Source organism: Hyperolius riggenbachi, chromosome 4 (genome assembly GCF_040937935.1).
Source record: "Hyperolius riggenbachi isolate aHypRig1 chromosome 4, aHypRig1.pri, whole genome shotgun sequence".
NCBI classification, from domain to species: Eukaryota; Metazoa; Chordata; class Amphibia; order Anura; family Hyperoliidae; genus Hyperolius; species Hyperolius riggenbachi.
In genome coordinates, this window is record NC_090649.1 from 229,130,591 (window position 1) to 229,148,430 (window position 17,840).

At 43.1% G+C, this 17,840-nt stretch overlaps 1 protein-coding gene across 4 annotated transcripts in view; it reads right to left on the bottom strand.

The window, feature by feature from the left end:
• Positions 1 to 17,840, bottom strand: part of KHDRBS2 (KH RNA binding domain containing, signal transduction associated 2) — a 588,641-nt gene that overhangs the window by 350,946 nt on the left and 219,855 nt on the right. The gene's annotated exons all lie outside the window — the stretch shown is intronic.

The window sequence follows — 17,840 nt, forward strand, 5'->3', positions numbered from 1 at the left end:
TGGCACTACCCACTGCGTTGTTGGTGCTGCTGCTGCTCTGACAGTGCCCGATGCTGCTCCCCCCTCCTCACCCCCTTCCACCAAGCTGACCCAATGCGTGGTGAAGGACAGATAGCGGCCTGTCCCAAACCGGCTGCTCCATGAGTCCATGGTGACGTGGACCCGTTGAGCTACCGCGTGCTCCAGCCCTCTCCCGACATTGGCCATCACAGAGCGGTGGAGTTCAGGGATGGCCGTGCGTGCAAAATAATGTCGGCTGGGGATTGGCCAATCGGGGGCTGCACACATCAGGAGCGCACGCATGTCGCTCCCCTCCTGCACAAGGGAATAAGGCAGGAGTTGGGAGCACATGGCCCATGCCAGCAAGCCGTTCATCTGACGCACGTGATGGCTGCTGGGAGGCAGAACCCTGACCAACCCCTGGAAGGTGTCGCTGAGCAGGGTCTGGCGAGGTCTTTTGCTGGCACGGGAAGCAGTGGAGGGAGCAGAGGAGACCACTGAGGACTGGCTGCCAGAACAGGCCTCAGTGTCGGCGGCAGGAGTTGCAGAGGGAGGAGGAGCAGTGCGTTGCTGACGCACTCCTGCTGCCGACGGCTTCGCAGTGGTGGCGGGTCTGCCACTGCCACTGCCAGCTTCCTTCAACTTCATGAACTCCTCATGCTCGTGAAAGTGTTTCCCTGCAAGGTGGTTGACCAGAGAGGTGGTGCCAAACGCAGAGGGCTCCTTCCCTCTGCTGAGCTGCTTGCAGCACTGGTTGCAGGTGGCATACTTGCACTCCAAATATGGAAGGGTGAAAAAATACCATATTGGGGAGGTGAAGTTGCCCCTTCGGCTGGAAGGTGCTGCTGCCGCTGGTCTCCCTGTGGTGGTTGGGGGGGGGGGGGTTCTTGGTGCGGCTGGTGGTGGCACTGGCAGAACTCGTCTCCTGATCAGCACGCTGTGTGGCCTGCATACCACGCCCACTTGTGATCCTGCCCATGCCTGCGATGCTGATCCTTCTAGCAAGGCCCGCAGACGCATCCTCCTCCTCCTCCTCCTCAGAGCTGATGACATCCCCACTCCCAGGACCTGGCAACCAGTCTTTGTCCTTCACAATGTCATCATCATCCTCCCCCTCCACAAACATGTCCTGCTGGGATCCCCCAAACTCCCCTTCTGCATGCATGGGCGGATGGACAGTCACCACTGTCTGACTGTCCAAAGCATCATCCCCCAAAGTGCCCATGAGCATTCCTTCCTCCGCCAATTCTTCCGCAACAGCACTCCATAACCCCGCTGTGCTTGGGGATAAGAAGGTGCTGAGTGACAGGGTGCTGATGTCGCCCGCTGGGGCTGGAGAACTGCACTCCTCCTCCTCCTGCTCCCCAGGCAGTGCTGGGCGGCTGCTGCTGCTCTTGTGAACAGGAGTGGTGGCGGGGGTGGAGGACTCGGTTCCAGAGCTAATGGTGGCCTGCTCATCCACCATCAGTTCCACCACAGCCTCTGCGTCCTTCTCCTCAATAGGACGGCTACAACCTGGCGGTGGGAGGAATATCTGGGCCACACGCTGCTGCTGCTGCTGCTGTGTCTCTGTAGCGTGACTCCCAGCTGTTGGGCGGCCAAGGCGTCCATGGCCAGTGGCTAATGGCGGAATAGCCACTGGTGCAGATGCAGAACTGCACATGGTGGTGGTGGCGCGGCTGCCACGCTCACGACCTCCTCTCTTGGCGATGCCCTTGCTGCCCTTGCTGCCCCTTCCCACACCGCGGCTGCCAGTGCCAGACATTGTATATTTTTAATATTAAACAAATGAAAAAAAAAACTTATGTATGTAAAGGCGGGTGGGACAAGTGGGGTACTTTAATGGAGTGGAACTGGTGGTGGTGGGTGTGTGAGGTGACGGACAGGTGTACTCTACAGCAGAGATCGGTGTAGCGCTAACGAGAGAGTGCGCACTGTGCACACAAAGACCCTAGCTGACGCTGACTGACGGTGTCCCTATACACATACTACAGTACAAGTCAGCAAATACACAACAGAAGTAATAGAAAAAAATAGGACGGGTGTAGCACTAACGAGAGGGTGCGGACAGCGCAGATGTGCACTGCGCACACAAAGACCCTAGGTAACGTGGTGACGGACGGTACCTATACACAGACTAGAGTACACTGACTACAGTACTACTAACTAAACAATAGAAGAATCTAGCTAAATAATTCAACAGGTGTGACTAGATTAGAGGAGATACAGCAGGACAGGTATAGCAGTAAAGCTGGGCCTTGCTAACTACAAAATACTATAGTACAATAATCTATCTAACACAGAAGTAGTAGTACAGGAGTAGAGTAGGACAGGTGAGAGCACAGGTAAGGTAGAGACTAGAGCACAGAGCAGGGCAGGCTGCCTTGCCTAGGCACAGGGCCTAGCTGCTGGCTGCAGGCCTGCAGCAGCACCAGTGACAGTCTCCCTCCCTAGTCCCTAATCACACAACCTAAACTGCCTAAAATACAATCTATCTACAATACAAAGCAATACAGTTGAAGATCAAGTGTTGGAGTGTAAAAAACGCTAGGTTTAGAACAATAGCAATGCACTTGCACACAGACAAAAAGCACTGGAGCAGTTCTCTCAGTACAATCAGTCAGTAAGTCGCAAGCAGGACGAGTGAGGCAAGATGGCGTCCGCTATTTATAGAGGAGGGTTTGGCCAGGCTCCCCCTCTGTGATTAGCTACAGTCAGAGGGCTTGGAGCCCTCTGATTCGTTTGTGAGGACTCGAGGTGACGTCTGTCGTGACGCTATCCGAGCTCGTGGCGCTATCTGAGCTCGGATAGCTAGGATATCTCCGGATAGCTGCTTGCTATCCGAGTGTGCTCGGATAGCACAGCCCGGATAGCTAATACTATTCGAGCTCGCTATTCGAGCTCGAATAGTGAAAAAAGAGCTAGGATATCCGAGTACCTCGGATATCCTAGCTCAGATGAGCATCACTGCCAATGGCATCTTTCCATCCACACTCAAGCAAGCCTGCATAATACCTATGCTCACAAAACCTTCTCTTGACTCCTCACCCCTGCCCAACCACCATGTTATTTCCGTCCTCCCATTCTATTCCAAACTACTTGAGCACCACATCTACTCTGACTTACTCTGTCACTTAATTTTCTTTTTGATGAAGTTACCAACGACCTGGCAACTGCTAAATCTAAAGGCCTCTACTCTATTATCATCCTACTAGATCCACCAATGTAGACATTGATACCACTGGCTGGTCCCCATGCTCGCCTAAGCAAAATCCAACAGGACACCTCTAGGGTATTATGTCTCATTCTATCTGACTCTGCCAGGTTGCAGAAAATGATGTGTAGAAGCTCAGGGATGCCTTGTTCCAGATCTGGGAAGAACTTCCCAATGACATCATCCATCAAGTCATTAGTTGCATACCCACACACTGGCAGGCAAGGCATAAATACAAGCATGTGGGGTCATTCAAACTACTGAAAATTATTCTGATTCACTGACATAAAATTATGGCAACATGGGCTAGCCTGCCACATAATATGTTCACTTTAATTTTTTGAGAAGTCTTTAAATTCAGTCATCTGTAGGTTTAATAATTTGCCACCAAACAATGTGGCATCCTTTCATTCTTAACTCATTACATTATGCAGTTCATATCTCTCTGGAACTCGCTCCCACCAGCCGTCAGACTCGCCCCCACCTTTAATACCTTCAAACAAGCTCTCAAGACTCACCTCTTCACACTCGCATACCCCCCTACATCAGCACCATAATATGTTCTGTTAGACCCCCTCTCAAAAGATGCACCTATTGTCTCCACCCTACCCTTTAGATTGTAAGCCTCTGGCAGGGCCCTACTCCCTAATGTATCCAGCTTGATTATGCAATCTTACTCACAACCACCCCTCTTGTAGACTCGAACAGTCTCTATTTTGACCTATGACACTGTATTGTTATCAAATCATTTGCATGATCTTGTTTTGTTGTGAGTTTCCGTATGTTCTACCTGTATGTTAACCCATTTATCTATTGTGCAGCGCTGCGTAATATGTTGGCGCTTTATAAGTACAATAAATAATAATAATAAATATCAGTATAGATATTCAACATTACCTTTTCCTCATCGAGATTTGATGTGTTCTCAGTGTTCCTTCAATTCATAAGCAGGATATATACTGTATATATATATATATATATATATATATATATATATATATATATATACATATATGTACCATACTTTTCACCCTATAAGACACAGTTTTTCTCCCCAAAAAATGGGGAGAAAAAGTCCCTGCGTCTTATTTGGCAAAGGCAGGGAATCCCGCCGCTACGAACCGCCGACCCGCTGTCATTGGGGATTCCCTGCCTTGCCTGTGTTCCTCTGTGGCTGCGTTCCCCCTTGCCCCCGCTTGTCTGTACCCCCTCCTGTGTCGCCGGGTCCCCCCCCCCCGTGTAAGAAGCGGCAGTGGGCAGCAACTTACCTCCTCCATCTTGCCCGCGGCAATTGAAGACATCCGGCTCCTGTGGGCGGCTTCCTCTAGTGCCGGCTTCTAATGACGCGTAATTGATGACGCATCATTAGAAGACGGCACTAGAGGAAGCTGCTCACAGAAGCCGGATGTCTTCAATCGCCGCGGGCAAGATGGAGGTGGTAAGCTGCTGCCCGCTGCCACTTCTTACACGGGGGGGGGGGGACCCGGCAACACAGGAGGGGGTAGAGACAAGTGGAGGGGGGGTTGGGGGGGACTCACAGCGGGACACATAGAGTAGAGGAGGCACTTGGAGGAGGAGGAGGACACATAGGGCTGAGAGGGGGACACTTAGGGGAGACAGGGAGACACTTGGAGGGGGACAGGAGGACACTTTGAGGGGGACAGGAGGACACATGGACATGACAGAAGGACACATGGGGAGAAAGCAGGACACCTGGGGTTACAGCACTGACGCCTGGGGGTACAGCACTGACACCTGGGGGTGACAGGAGGACACTTGGGGGAGACATGGGGACACAGAAGGGCACTATTTGGGGGAGGTCATGTACAAGACGCTCCTAAAATATGGATGCACCAGGTTTAGTTTATATATATTTTTCCCTGGTTTTTGCCCTCTAAACCTAGGTGCGTCTTATATTCCGGAGCATCTTATACGGCGTGAAATGGTATATATATATATATATATATATATAGAGAGAGAGAGAGAGAGAGAGAGAGAGAGAGAGGGGGGGGGGGGGAAGCTGCAGCACACAACAGGAAAACAGTGGCAGGGGCTCTTGGTTGCACTTGAATGCGCTTCAGCTCACCAACTGTGCCAAAGTGCCCCCAATCTGGTGAGTCCTCCTCTAACCATGCAATGCTAGTTTTTTTTTATCAGCAGTCTGATGGGAACTATTCCAAAAACCCAAAAGTCAACTGAATGGGAGAAAAGGAAATTAAAAACACCTCACCTTTCACTAGATACCAAATAAACTCTCTGAACATGTGCAATCCACTCATTTATATGCTTAAAGGGGCACTATGGCAAAAAATTGTAAAATTAAAATATGTGCAAACATATACAAATAAAAAGAACATTTTATTCCAGAGTAAAATGAGCCTTAAATTACTTTTCTCCTATGTTGCTGTCACTTGCAGTAGGTAGTAGAAATATGACAGAAGTGACAGGTTTTAGACTAGTTCATCTCTTCATAGGGGATTCTCAGGGATTTATTTATTTTCAAAAGCACTTAGTGAATGGCAGTTGCTCTGTCCAACTACCAAAAAAACTGTAGCGAGCAGGGAAGCTGGCCAGCATCATTGTTTAAATCATTTTAAGGGAATATCTTTATAAAGTATAAAAGCCTTGCTGAGAATCCCCTATGAAGAGATGGACTAGTCCAAAACCTGTCGCTTCTGTCAGATTTCTACTACCTACTGTAAGTGACAACAACATAGCATAAAAGTAATTTATGGCTCATTTTACTCTGGAAAAAATGTACTTCTTATTTGTTTATGTTGGCACATATTTTAAATTTTACAATTTTTCACCATAGTGCCCCTTTAACTGTGCTAGAGGTGGGCGTGGTTATACAGGCTCACGGGGAAAATTATAAACAAATACCAAAAGGTGAGCAGAACAAACCAACTTTAATGCAATTTTTTTGCAAAACATACATGCAGCAATGGGAATCCCCAATCTCCATAAGAAATATATAAATACAGAGGAACTGCAGCACACAACAGGAAAACAGTGACAGGGGCTCTTGGTTACGCTTTAACGCGCTTAAGCTCACCAACTGTGCCAAAGTGCCCCCCAATCTGGTGAGGTCTCACCCCTTGGTATTTGTTTACAATTTTCCCCTGTGAGCCTGCATAACCACGCCCACCTCTAGCACAGTTAAGCATATAAATGAGTGGATTGCACATGTTCATAGAGTTCATTTGGTAGCTAGTGAAAGGTGAGATGTTTTTAATATCCTTTTCTCCCATTGAGTTGACTCTTGGGTTTTTGGATTAGTTCCCACTAGACTGCTGATAAAAAAAAACTAGCATTGCATGGTTAGAGGAGGACTCACCAGATTGGGGACACTTTGGCACAGTTGGTGAGCTTAAGCGCATTAAAGGGTAACCAAGAGCCCCTGTCGCTGTTTTCCTGCTGTGCGCTGCAGCCCCTCTGTTTGTTATGGAGATTGGGGATCTCCATTGCTGCGTGCATGCTTTGCAAAAAAAAAAATTAAAGTTGGTTTGTGCTGCTCACCCCTTGGTATTTGTATATATATATATATATATATATATATATATATATATATATATATATATATATATATATATATATATATATATATATAGATAGATAGCTGGGGTATTTTGCTAAGGAAAGGTGGAAGTGGAAAAGCAACCAAGTCACAGCAATGTCAAGGTTGAGAGTTTTAGAGCAAGCTGATAATGGAAGCAGAATATATCAACCTGGCAGATGCAGAAGATTCAATTAAATTAATAAAGAAATCATGAACCAAAAACTCAAAAAAATACTATGTGAGATGTTTCTGATGCACAAACATTTCCACAGAGCAGCAGCTTCCTGAGGCTACAGACAACCTACACAGTCACCCTTGGTATACTGTACTCTCCACCTATCGTGCCAGTTCTCCTCTCATCACTTTAATGTCAAGCGGCAGATAACAGAACAAGCTGGTGGCATCATCAGCCACCAGCAAATTACAATGAAAGGTAACGACAGGCTAGGAGGTTGGCTGCCTATTGACAAACAAATCATTCAACATTAATATTTCCAGATATCATTATCCCTGATCAGCATCCTCAATCGTTCTAGTTGTTGGTAAACATTGCTTTTCTATTCTGAACAAACGGTATAGGGGATAAATAAACATACACAGTTATAAAATGATCTTTCTTGCAATGTTTTGTGAGTAAAGAGAAAATGCAGTATGTTTTCATTAGAAATCATTTCTGTTTGCCCATACTAGACACAAAGTCACTTTCAGAAGTTTATATTCATTAGTGGGAGGATGCTCATGTCCAGGATTCATGAGCTGTGCCACCGGTGTAGCTGCTTGATAATTACCAGTACAGCATGTACTATATTCTCTGCAATTCTGCAAAGTGGCTGCTTTCTTTGAGAATTTGCTTGCAAGCTGTTAGCTTATAGCTTATGTTGACACTTGTAGTTTCATGATAAAGTCACCATGCATTTTCATTGTGATGTTGTTTGATCACCCACTTTTTTCACAAATAGATGCTTTTGTGTGACCACCACAAAAACACAAAACAATAATTCTGGGATTACTGGACAGCACGGGCAGCTACACTGCATGAGCCAAGATGGTTAACGGGATGTAAATAAGTGCACTTAAATAAGTGCCAAGACTGCGTACAGTTTGAATTCTATTTTTGTGCATGGTAAAATTGTTAGCATCTTAGTGGCATTCTCCATTATTGAGGTCTGTATTCCTGATATCATGTCACATCACAAATGCAAGGACTGGCACAAACAGAAAGTTACACTAGTATGAGCAGTTAAGTGGCCAGTGGAGACATTACAGAAGTAAATAAATACAGAACCTCCTCCCCAACCATCATAAAATATGTTTAAAAATACACTGAGGATAAAGTGCACACAAGTGAAAAATGACAGACTTTAGTGACCAATGCCTTTTGTTAAGACCTAGATCAGGACAAATGTTAGGTGGCATTCATGCAGTAGCCCAAAATATTCTTAGGTTTTGTTTCCACCGAGTTCAAATTTCAGACACTTATAGACATAACACCCAGATCATATTTGACCATCCACTGAAAATCCTTGGCTGTTTCCACCCAATGCAAACTGATAGAGTGCTAACTGATAACACAGGCGTGCTATGCAATTAGCACGCAAACTGCCGCGCGCACAATTTTGCACGCGTAAAGTTTTTGCGCACGATAATGCAGACTTTTGCGCACAGTCACAAACGCCCACATTATCATGCGCAAACGTTAGTAAGTGTGCGCGGCACTTCGCATGCTAACTGCATAGCACGCCTGTGCTATCAGTTAGCACTCTTTTGTGAATCAACCATGTCTGCTCCTCCATAGACAAACATAGAGCCACTATGCCACCACGCATGCTAATCTCAGATATGTACCTGCATACCTACCAGACAGTCACATTGGGCCTGGACCTGGTGGTTCCTGGTGGAAACAAGCCTGAGGGCCAATTTCTACTAGACGCATGCAAATTCATATGCTATGTTTTGGACACAAAATTGCATTCAAATGCAAATTTACATACATATACATCTGTTTTTTTCCATGCGAATTTTCATGTGCAAGCTCTACTTTTTTTTATTTATTTTTTCGTTTTTATTGACATTAATGAAAATGCATGTGAAAACGCAAAAACAGATACAAAAATCTCATCCGTCATCTAGAAACTTACAGCACTGCTGACCAGATTTTTCCTGGATACAAGTTTAGCATATAATGGAAACGGGCCCATTGAAATGAATTGATATGCAAATTTGTGTGCAGCAAATCCATATGAATTTGCATCTAGTGGAAATGGGCCAAAATGGTACCACCCTATTTCACAAAGTTGGTAAGCTGTGTAAAATCTACATAAAAACAGAACTAAATGATTTGCAAGACTCTGAAGCCTCTTAAAAATCCTTTTTTAATAAACCATCCTGTTTAACCACTTGATGACCCAGCCTTTACACCCCCTTAAGGACCAGCGCTGTTTTTTGTGATCTGTGCTGGGTGGGCTCTGCAGCCCCCAGCACAGATCAGGGTGCATGCAGAGTGATTAGATCGCCCCCCTTTTTTCCCCCCTATGGGGATGATGTGCAGGGGGGGTCTGATCGCTCCTGCCTGCCTGAGGTTTGCGGGGGGGGGCACCTCAAAGCCCCCCTCCGCAGTGAAATTCCCCCCCTCCCTCTCCTACCTGTCCCCCCTGGTGATCGGGGCTGCACAGGACGCTATCCGTCCTGTGCAGCCTGTGACAGGATGTCCTCTGTCACATGGCGGCAATCCCCGGCCGCTGATTGGCCGGGGATCGCCGATCTGCCTTACGGCACTGCTGCGCAGCAGCGCCGTTCAATGTAAAAAAAGGAGACAAATGTCTCCTGCGTTTACATTTAGTCTGCGAGCCGCGATCAGCGGCTCACAGGCTATTCACGGAAACCTGCTCCGTGATCTAATAGGAAATGGCTGCTCGCGCGAGCGGCCTTTCCTGATTAATTAGGGAGGCACCTGGCAATGCAGATCTGCGTCGCTGGTCCTCCAGCTACCACTTTGCCGCCGCACGGTATGAGTGTGCGGTCGGCAAGTGGTTAATTCCTTCAACCTACCTGAATCGCCGCATTCCCGCGGCTGTAAGCTATCTAAAACCCCCCTAACTCCCCCGGGGGCGATCCGAGGAGCACTTCCGTGTGAGGCAGGGCTATGAACTGCAGCCCTGCCTCACACGCGTCTGTCAGCGGCACATCGCCGCCTCTCCCCCACCCCTCTCAGTCTTCCTTCGCTGAGAGGGGCGGGGGAGAGGCGGAGATCCGTCGCTGACAGACGCATGTGAGGCAGGGCTGCGGCTCATAGCCCTGCCTCACACGGAAGCTAATGTGGGCAGCAAACTCCACGACCAAGAAAGTAGTGGATTTTTCAGGGAGAGGGAGGGCGAGTTAGGGGGGTTTTAGATAGCTTACAGGTGCGGGGACACGGCGGTTTAGGTAGAATTAAAGTATTAAACAGGATGGTTTAATAAAAAAATATTTTTAAGAGGCTTCAGTCTCTTTAAACCTTGTACTTAGAAAAATGGAAAATGGAAAAATTCATGCTCTTTTTGACTTTGATGCCATCAACACATCTCAAAACAAATGAAAGAAGAGCACATTTAATGCAGTGTTGCATCACCTCTTCTTTTACAACACTCTGTAAATACTTTGACACTGAGGAGACCAGTTACTGTAATGGAATTTTCCATCTTCACCTGATATAGGACTTCAGCTTCTTTGCAGTTCAGGGTGTCCTTTGGAGTACCGTATAGTTTATTTCATAATGTGCTCAATGTTTTCAATAGGTAATGTCTTGACTGCAGACATGCAAGTTTAGCACATGGGCCCATATGCAATTAACATCTTCTCCTGAGTTATCTCCTTGGAGAGAATTTTTATCTTCTCTTTAAAATAACTTTTCAGCATTTTACAATTAAAAAGGTACTGTCAAAATTATTTTGAATATCTTCTTGCTTGCTGGTGGTTTAAAATGCATGTTATAACAGTGTGTAAAAACAACTCCTAGGAGAAAACTCAGGAGAAAAAGTTGATTGCATATGGGCCCTGGGGCCATAAGCAATTCACTTTTTTTCCTGAGTTTTCTCCTAGGAGATCATTTTTCATCTTCAATTTTAAATAACTTTTTAGCACTTCACAATAGAAAAAGTACCAAAAAGTATGTGAAAAAGTACTATCAAATTTATTGTATTTGTTTGTTTGTTAGTGGTGAAAAAGGCATCTAATTTAGAAATATCACCTAGGAGAAAATCTAGATGAAAAAGTGAATTGCATATATAACTCTTTTTTGTGGTTGCTGTGGAACCTGCACAATGTAGCTTAGCACTGTCTTGATGAAATACACAACTTCTCCAGTCTTTGCTTGCCCTATCCCAATTTGATTTAAATGTGTTGCTGCTATCAAATTAAAAAATGAGCATATTTGTGTCACAGAAGCATCACATTTCTCTGTTTCATCCTTTGATATGTTGTCTTTGCAGTATTTTCAATCAAATACAAGATTTCGATGGGTTGCAAATCATCATATTGGGCTCTTTTCACTAAACTCCTCCAAAATGACTTATTGATCACCTAATTGATAAAAATACCCTTTCAGCACATTTACAAGCAAAATAATCACTCAAAGTACGTTGTTCCTGATTAATAACTTAATTTCAATGTTACTTTTCTTCCCTAAATGATATTGCATTTTTGCTCTTTGGGGGCTTAAAAATGTAACATAGATAAAGTGAAAGCAGAGGTGAAACGGTAAAAAGCCTTGTGAATCATGCCCATTCGGGTAAAGAACATTATTACACATTTCCTACCAACATGGTCTGCGTAGAATGTAAATGCAATGGAAGGGGCTTGTTGATGTATAATCTCTTTTGTTATGTAGTCTGTTGTTAATCATTTTGTGCTTCTGAAAGTGATTAGGTGACAATGTGCTGGTACATGTTTTTTTGCTTAGTTAGAAGTGAAGCTATACATTAACATAGTAGGGAAAAGGCTATCAACTCACCAGCTGGAACAAAGTAGTTGTTATTGATTGCAGAACATTTCTGTTAAAAGCTAGCTAATGCATTTCTGAATTACGATGGGTCTTTAGTCATAACTATGATTAAGGCCCATTAGGGATCAGAAGCATGCCAGTTAGCTTTTAACATAGACATTTTGCATTAATAAAAAGATTAATTTGCTTTCAGTTGTGGAGTCATAGGCCTTTCTACCACTGTGGTTTGGACTAAGACCCTTATTCTATTCACTTTTTCTCCTAAGTTTTCTCCCAGGTTATGTTTCAATAAAATACCTTTTAAGCCACAGGCAAGCAAGAAAATATTTAGAATAATTTTGACAGTACTTTTTCACCTTTTTTTCATTGCAGAGTGCTGAAAAGTTATTTTACACAAAAGATGTGAAAAATGATCTCCTGGGATACAACTTAGCAAAAAAAAATGAATTGAATAAGGGCATAAGTGACTTAAAGTGAACCTAAATCCAAAAATAAAAAATGAGTTTCACTTACCTGGGGCTTATACCAGCCACCTGCAGCCATCCTGTGCCCTCGCCATTACTGAATGATTCTCCCAGTCCCCCGCAGTGCCCCTCTTTCAGTTGGATGCGTGGCCCCGGTTTGCACACCTCCTGATCGCACTCCTGTGGATGTATGTTTAGTATGGGAAAATCTCTACTGCGCATGTGCAGAACTCTCCCGATGACGGGAGCACTATTGAGGATGCGTGTGGCCAGTGGTATGCGCAGTGGCCATCGACTCGCCAAGTCATTGGCCCAAGAAAGTGGTGCTAAAGGGGACTGGAGGACCGTTCAGTGATGATGCGGGCACAGGGCGGCTGTAGGGGGCTGGTTTAGGTTCTCTTTAAGGTTGCTTACCTGTATTGTCTTGCTGGGTCACTGTGACAAGCTAAGAGCTGCCTCCTTCCTTGCTACAGATTATTCCATAACCCCCTCATCCCAAATTAGTTAATGTTTGCACCTATTTAGTCTAAGCATCAGTATCTGTAAACTACCTAGTGTAGCGAGGTTTGTAATGCTGCTGTCTTGCTGATCTCTCCAGTCACTCAGTGAAAACTACCCACAACACAGCGAAGGCAATAAGCAGAGTCTATCCTACACATTTCAACCTTAACAGTCAATGTTCTACTGTGAACTTCAACAGAGATGGGAATCTTGATGTATAAGATTTTAGATCGCAGCCTCACCCCCATATATATACTGTATATTTGCTCATTGAGACATGATGCAATTACTTCTTGGGAAAAAGTCAGCAACCTAACTTTCAGGGACAACTTTATAGTTCTGAAAATGCACACTCTCTTCCATTTTCCTCCTCATTTCACAACTGTTCAAAGAGCAAGCACAGGTTTTCTATTAATTTCTAACATAAAATAAAATTGACCAAGGTGTTCCCTTTCGTTTTTTACTGCTAAACATCCTCAGACATGTGAGTTTACCAAAGCCTAATACCATTACCTGAGCTATACAATTTAGATTAACTGGACACTTCTCACGATATATTTGAACATTTTTAAGTAGTTATACCGAAGTACTTTTAAATGAAAACATATAAAGTATGTAATATATTCCTGACTTTACATTCCCCTACCTATTACATCCCTGTGCATTATCCATTACACAGTAAGCATAGTTATACTAGGAAAAATGTAATGTAAAAGGAATAATTCCTGTTATATATAAATAATCAGATACAATAGGTAATTAATCATATTGACATTTTCTTACATTGATATCATAAGCAATCACAAATCAAATGAATCAGTTTTAAGTAAATGCACACTAATTCAGTGTGATGTATTTTAGAAGCTCGGCAGTGGGTTGTAATGCAGTATCATGCATTTTTGTGTTATTAATTAGATCTGCTTGCCTTTCAACTTGGAAGAAATCCATGACCTGCTGAACTTGTTATAGGCTGCACTACATTGTTGATGTTAGAGAATTTCAATATGGCTTCACATCCCAGAGGCAAAAGAATTAACAAAATATGTGACACAAAGTATTTCACCAAATTTTTACCATGGAATTAAATGTCCCATTGTTTGGGTTGGTTTACAGTAAATATGCTGTGTAAGCGTATTAGTTACCTCCCAGATCTGGTGCCAATACAATGTAATGGCAATGCATCCCTTGCAGCACACAAAGCACTGCTGCATGGGTTTTAGCACACAGTGGGTCCATTGCCATTACACTGAGAAAAGCACCAAGAAGCTGAAGAATAGCTGCTCCACCAATGCCTAAATCTAACCTTCCCCTTAACTGATAACTATCATTTCCTTTCCCTTTCCCTGTAGCCCATTCATCTTTTAGTGACACATAACCTCCGAATTTCCTAATTTATAATCTCTCCCAGTAGACAGTAGCAGTATTAGGGAGTCTTGCCCAAGGTCTTCTTACTGCATAGCTGCTGGAGTACTGAGGACTCAGATCCTGGTCTCCTGGGTCAGAAGCAGAGGCCTTACCAGTACTCTATTCAGCCACTAACTTATGTCGCTCCAGCGGTGCCTCTTCCCACCAGTATTGTCATTTTTTCCTGTAGTGAAATCTACCTCTATTTCCAGTAAAGTCATGTCTCCCACCAGTGCCAACCTTTCATATCTGTGAGGAGAGTGACACAGTCCTGACCACAGTCTTCTTAAAGAGGTTCCGTCTGTGCTTGACATTTTGCAGTCTGAACAAATATAAGGGAATTCAAACAGAAGCAGCCCTGCCAACAGGGCCTGAAACTAACTACCTCAATTCAGCAGCTTATGCTCATGTGTTCAAAGTTTTAACATAGGATTTTAAACTGCAGAATCCTAGTTTCTCATGTAAAGGCACTATTAAAACACAAACTCTGATTACTAAACCTTTAAACCTTTATGTGTTTTTTTTTTTTTACAACTGGGCCGAAAGATGGGCTTTAGTCTTTGCTCTTTCCTAGCATGATTTTCAATCACATCAAGTTCACCCTGAACATTTCCTTTCACTGGCGACTCAAGAATGTGGTGGTGGGTGTCATCAACTTGACTGCAGACAATGAAAGGAATGGTGTGGTAACATTTCAGCCAACCTCCCTCCTAGACTGTAAGAACCCTTATTTTGGTGAATAAAATAGCAGGTATATTAAATATCCACAAAGGATTCATATTATTACTAGTGGTATTTATATAGTGCTGACATATTAGGCTAGATTTGGAGAGTGAATGGCACAATTGACTCTACTCAATGGTCAGATGGATAAACAAAGCCAGTGGACCTACCAGTATGTTTTCAGGATAGGGGAGGGGAGAGTAGCATGAGAGGAAACTCCTGCAACTATGCAGAAAACATGCAAATGCCAAACAGAAAAGGTCCCGGCTGGGTTTCAAACTTGGGACTCGTGGTGCAAGTTTATCAACAACAATTCACAACAAGGGGGTTTTTACTGCCTTTGAATACGTTGCAATTATGTTATGATAATAATAACAATCTGAACATTTGTATAGCGCTTGCCTCCTGTCGAACTCAAAGCGCTCAAGAGCTGCAGCCACCGGGATGCACTCAAGAGGCCACCCAGCAGTGTTAGGGAGTCTTGCCTTGAACTCCTTACTGAATAGGTACTGGCCCTAGCCATGTTACGAATCAAATTTATCAAATGTTATAAAAATGATTAAAAAAAAATTCTACTAATTTTTACAGTGAGCATTTTTTAAATAAGAAATGATTCTGGCATTTATAGTTCAGTGCACCTTTTTAAAGAAGCAAATTGCAAATTAAAAAAGCAAATTGCAGCTTACAATTAAAAATTATTTCTGAATTCCTGGGGTGGTGCAAAAATACCTAGCATGCACTTTTTACTTTCCTGTTTTATAAAACAAACAGTAGCTTGTTTGAATTGCTTCTTAAGTTGCTTTCTTTTGACGTTGTAAAATGTATTTAGTGTGATTAAAATAATTTATCACTTCCCTTGTGTGTCTTAATCAGTATATAATTTAAAAAGTATGCACATATTTACTTAGCTCCAGTCATAATCCCAGCCGCGCTGTTCCGCCTCTCATATACACTTATATTAATTCCACGACTTCTCTCAAAGGAGGAATATCAGTGTGGTACAAAACACTAATGGTTAACAGTCAAATACTTCTCTATAAATATACTCATTCATGGAGGACCTTAATTGTTCTATTACCCCTTCAGACATATCCTTAGCATTTCATAATCTCTATAAATTCTCCGCTTGTATGAATCATAGAGAATCTCTACATAAAATACTGCTTAAGTGGTATTACACCCCACTCTCCCGTATCTTGTGCCCAAAAATTAAATCATTTTGGTGCTTAATATTTAAATTAATAGGCAAATTACTCCTTAAGCCGCTAAAAATATCAGTCGAGCTTGCTTTGTTTCATATTGGTCTGGAAAATTATCCCTCTAAATTCAGACTAATCATAACTCATATTATATGTTCAGTCAGATCTCTCATACTACAAAACTGGGGTACCACTGACATAACTTCCTTGAATCAACTGAAAACTCAAGTAGATCTAAATTTACGCATGGAACGCAACATAAGGGAGCACAGATCATTATCATCTCTCTCTCTCTGCTTCAATTCTTGACTGGCCGGTGGACGTCCTTACATGGTCCCCTTCGATATAAAAGTTTCCACAGTACTATACTTGACATCCTAAATTCTTTACCCATGCCCAGTTAACTCTATGCAAACACTAAATTCCAATAGTAAATCACCAATAATCACCCATCAACAATGCTAAATCCCCTGATACCATTCTGGCTTATTCTATCACCCTTATGGGGTAGATTCTTCGTTATTTCTTTTGGTATTTCTTTTGTTATTTCTTTTGCTATTTCATTCTTCAAATTTCATGCTATAAAGATCTTTTTGTTGCCCTACACTAGACGACCCCTCTCTCGACATGATGTGTTTCGACACCTAGATAGGTGGTTAGTCTTGGGCTGTGCTATATCTAATAGCATTATGATCTGAATAGGAAAATATTAGTTATTATTGTTGATCCTGGAAATTTTTCAATTTCTCAATTTATCTCAAATACTTTATGTGTTTTATATCTGCATATATCTATCAATGCTCATTTAGACTGTATTGATGTTGATGTATTACTCTGTTATGCTTTCTCAACAAAACAATAAAAATGTATTTAGTAAAAAAAAAAAGAAAAGTATCCACATATTTGGATGCATGATATAAATAATGTAAAACAGATAAAAGCATAGGAGAGAGATAATGTTCAAACAGTATGTGCAATTCAGGCAGTCTCTGTAAAAAAACAAACAAACAAAAAAAAAAAACACTTACAGTATGACACCACAACTGTTAAAATTATAAAATCCATGATTTTTTTTAGCAATTAGAATCATGTCGAAAAGTATTAGCGAAATAATCTCCTTCTGGTAAATTTTTGTGAAAATCGGTATACTTTGGTTCATACCCTTCACAAACTGTCACAGTCTGTGGGAAAATCCAAAGTTCTATACCAATCCAAATAGTCCAATCTGTTCTAAAGCATCCTAATTACCCTGATTAATTGGGAACAGCTGTTTTAATCAACCCAAAAGGTGAAAAACAGCAGCTCATTGCAGTTGGTTTGTGGACAGTCATGGCTAGGACAAAGGAGCTCTGTGAGGACCTGCAGCTGTGCATTGTGGCTGCTCACAAGTCAGGAAAGGGCTACAAGGCCTTTTCTAAATGTTTTCAAGTTCCAGTGGCTACAGTGAAAAGTATTATTAAAAAATACAAGATGTTCCGCACTGTTTAAAATCTCAGAGGACATGGTCGGAAGCCAAAAGTGACAGCTGTGCTGGCCAGGAGGATAGTGAGAGAGGTTAAAAAGAATCCAAGGATCACCACCAAGGCCATCCTGGTGAATCTGGGCTCTGCTGGTGGCAATATCTCAAGGCAGACAGTCCAACGGACACTGCACACTGCTGGGTTCCACAGACGCAGAACAAGGAGGACGCTACTTCTCCAGATAAGGCACACGAAAGCTCACTTGGCCTTTACAAATGCTCATCTGGACAATGAAGAAGACTTCTGGTCTTCTGTGTTATGGTCAGATGAAACAAAAA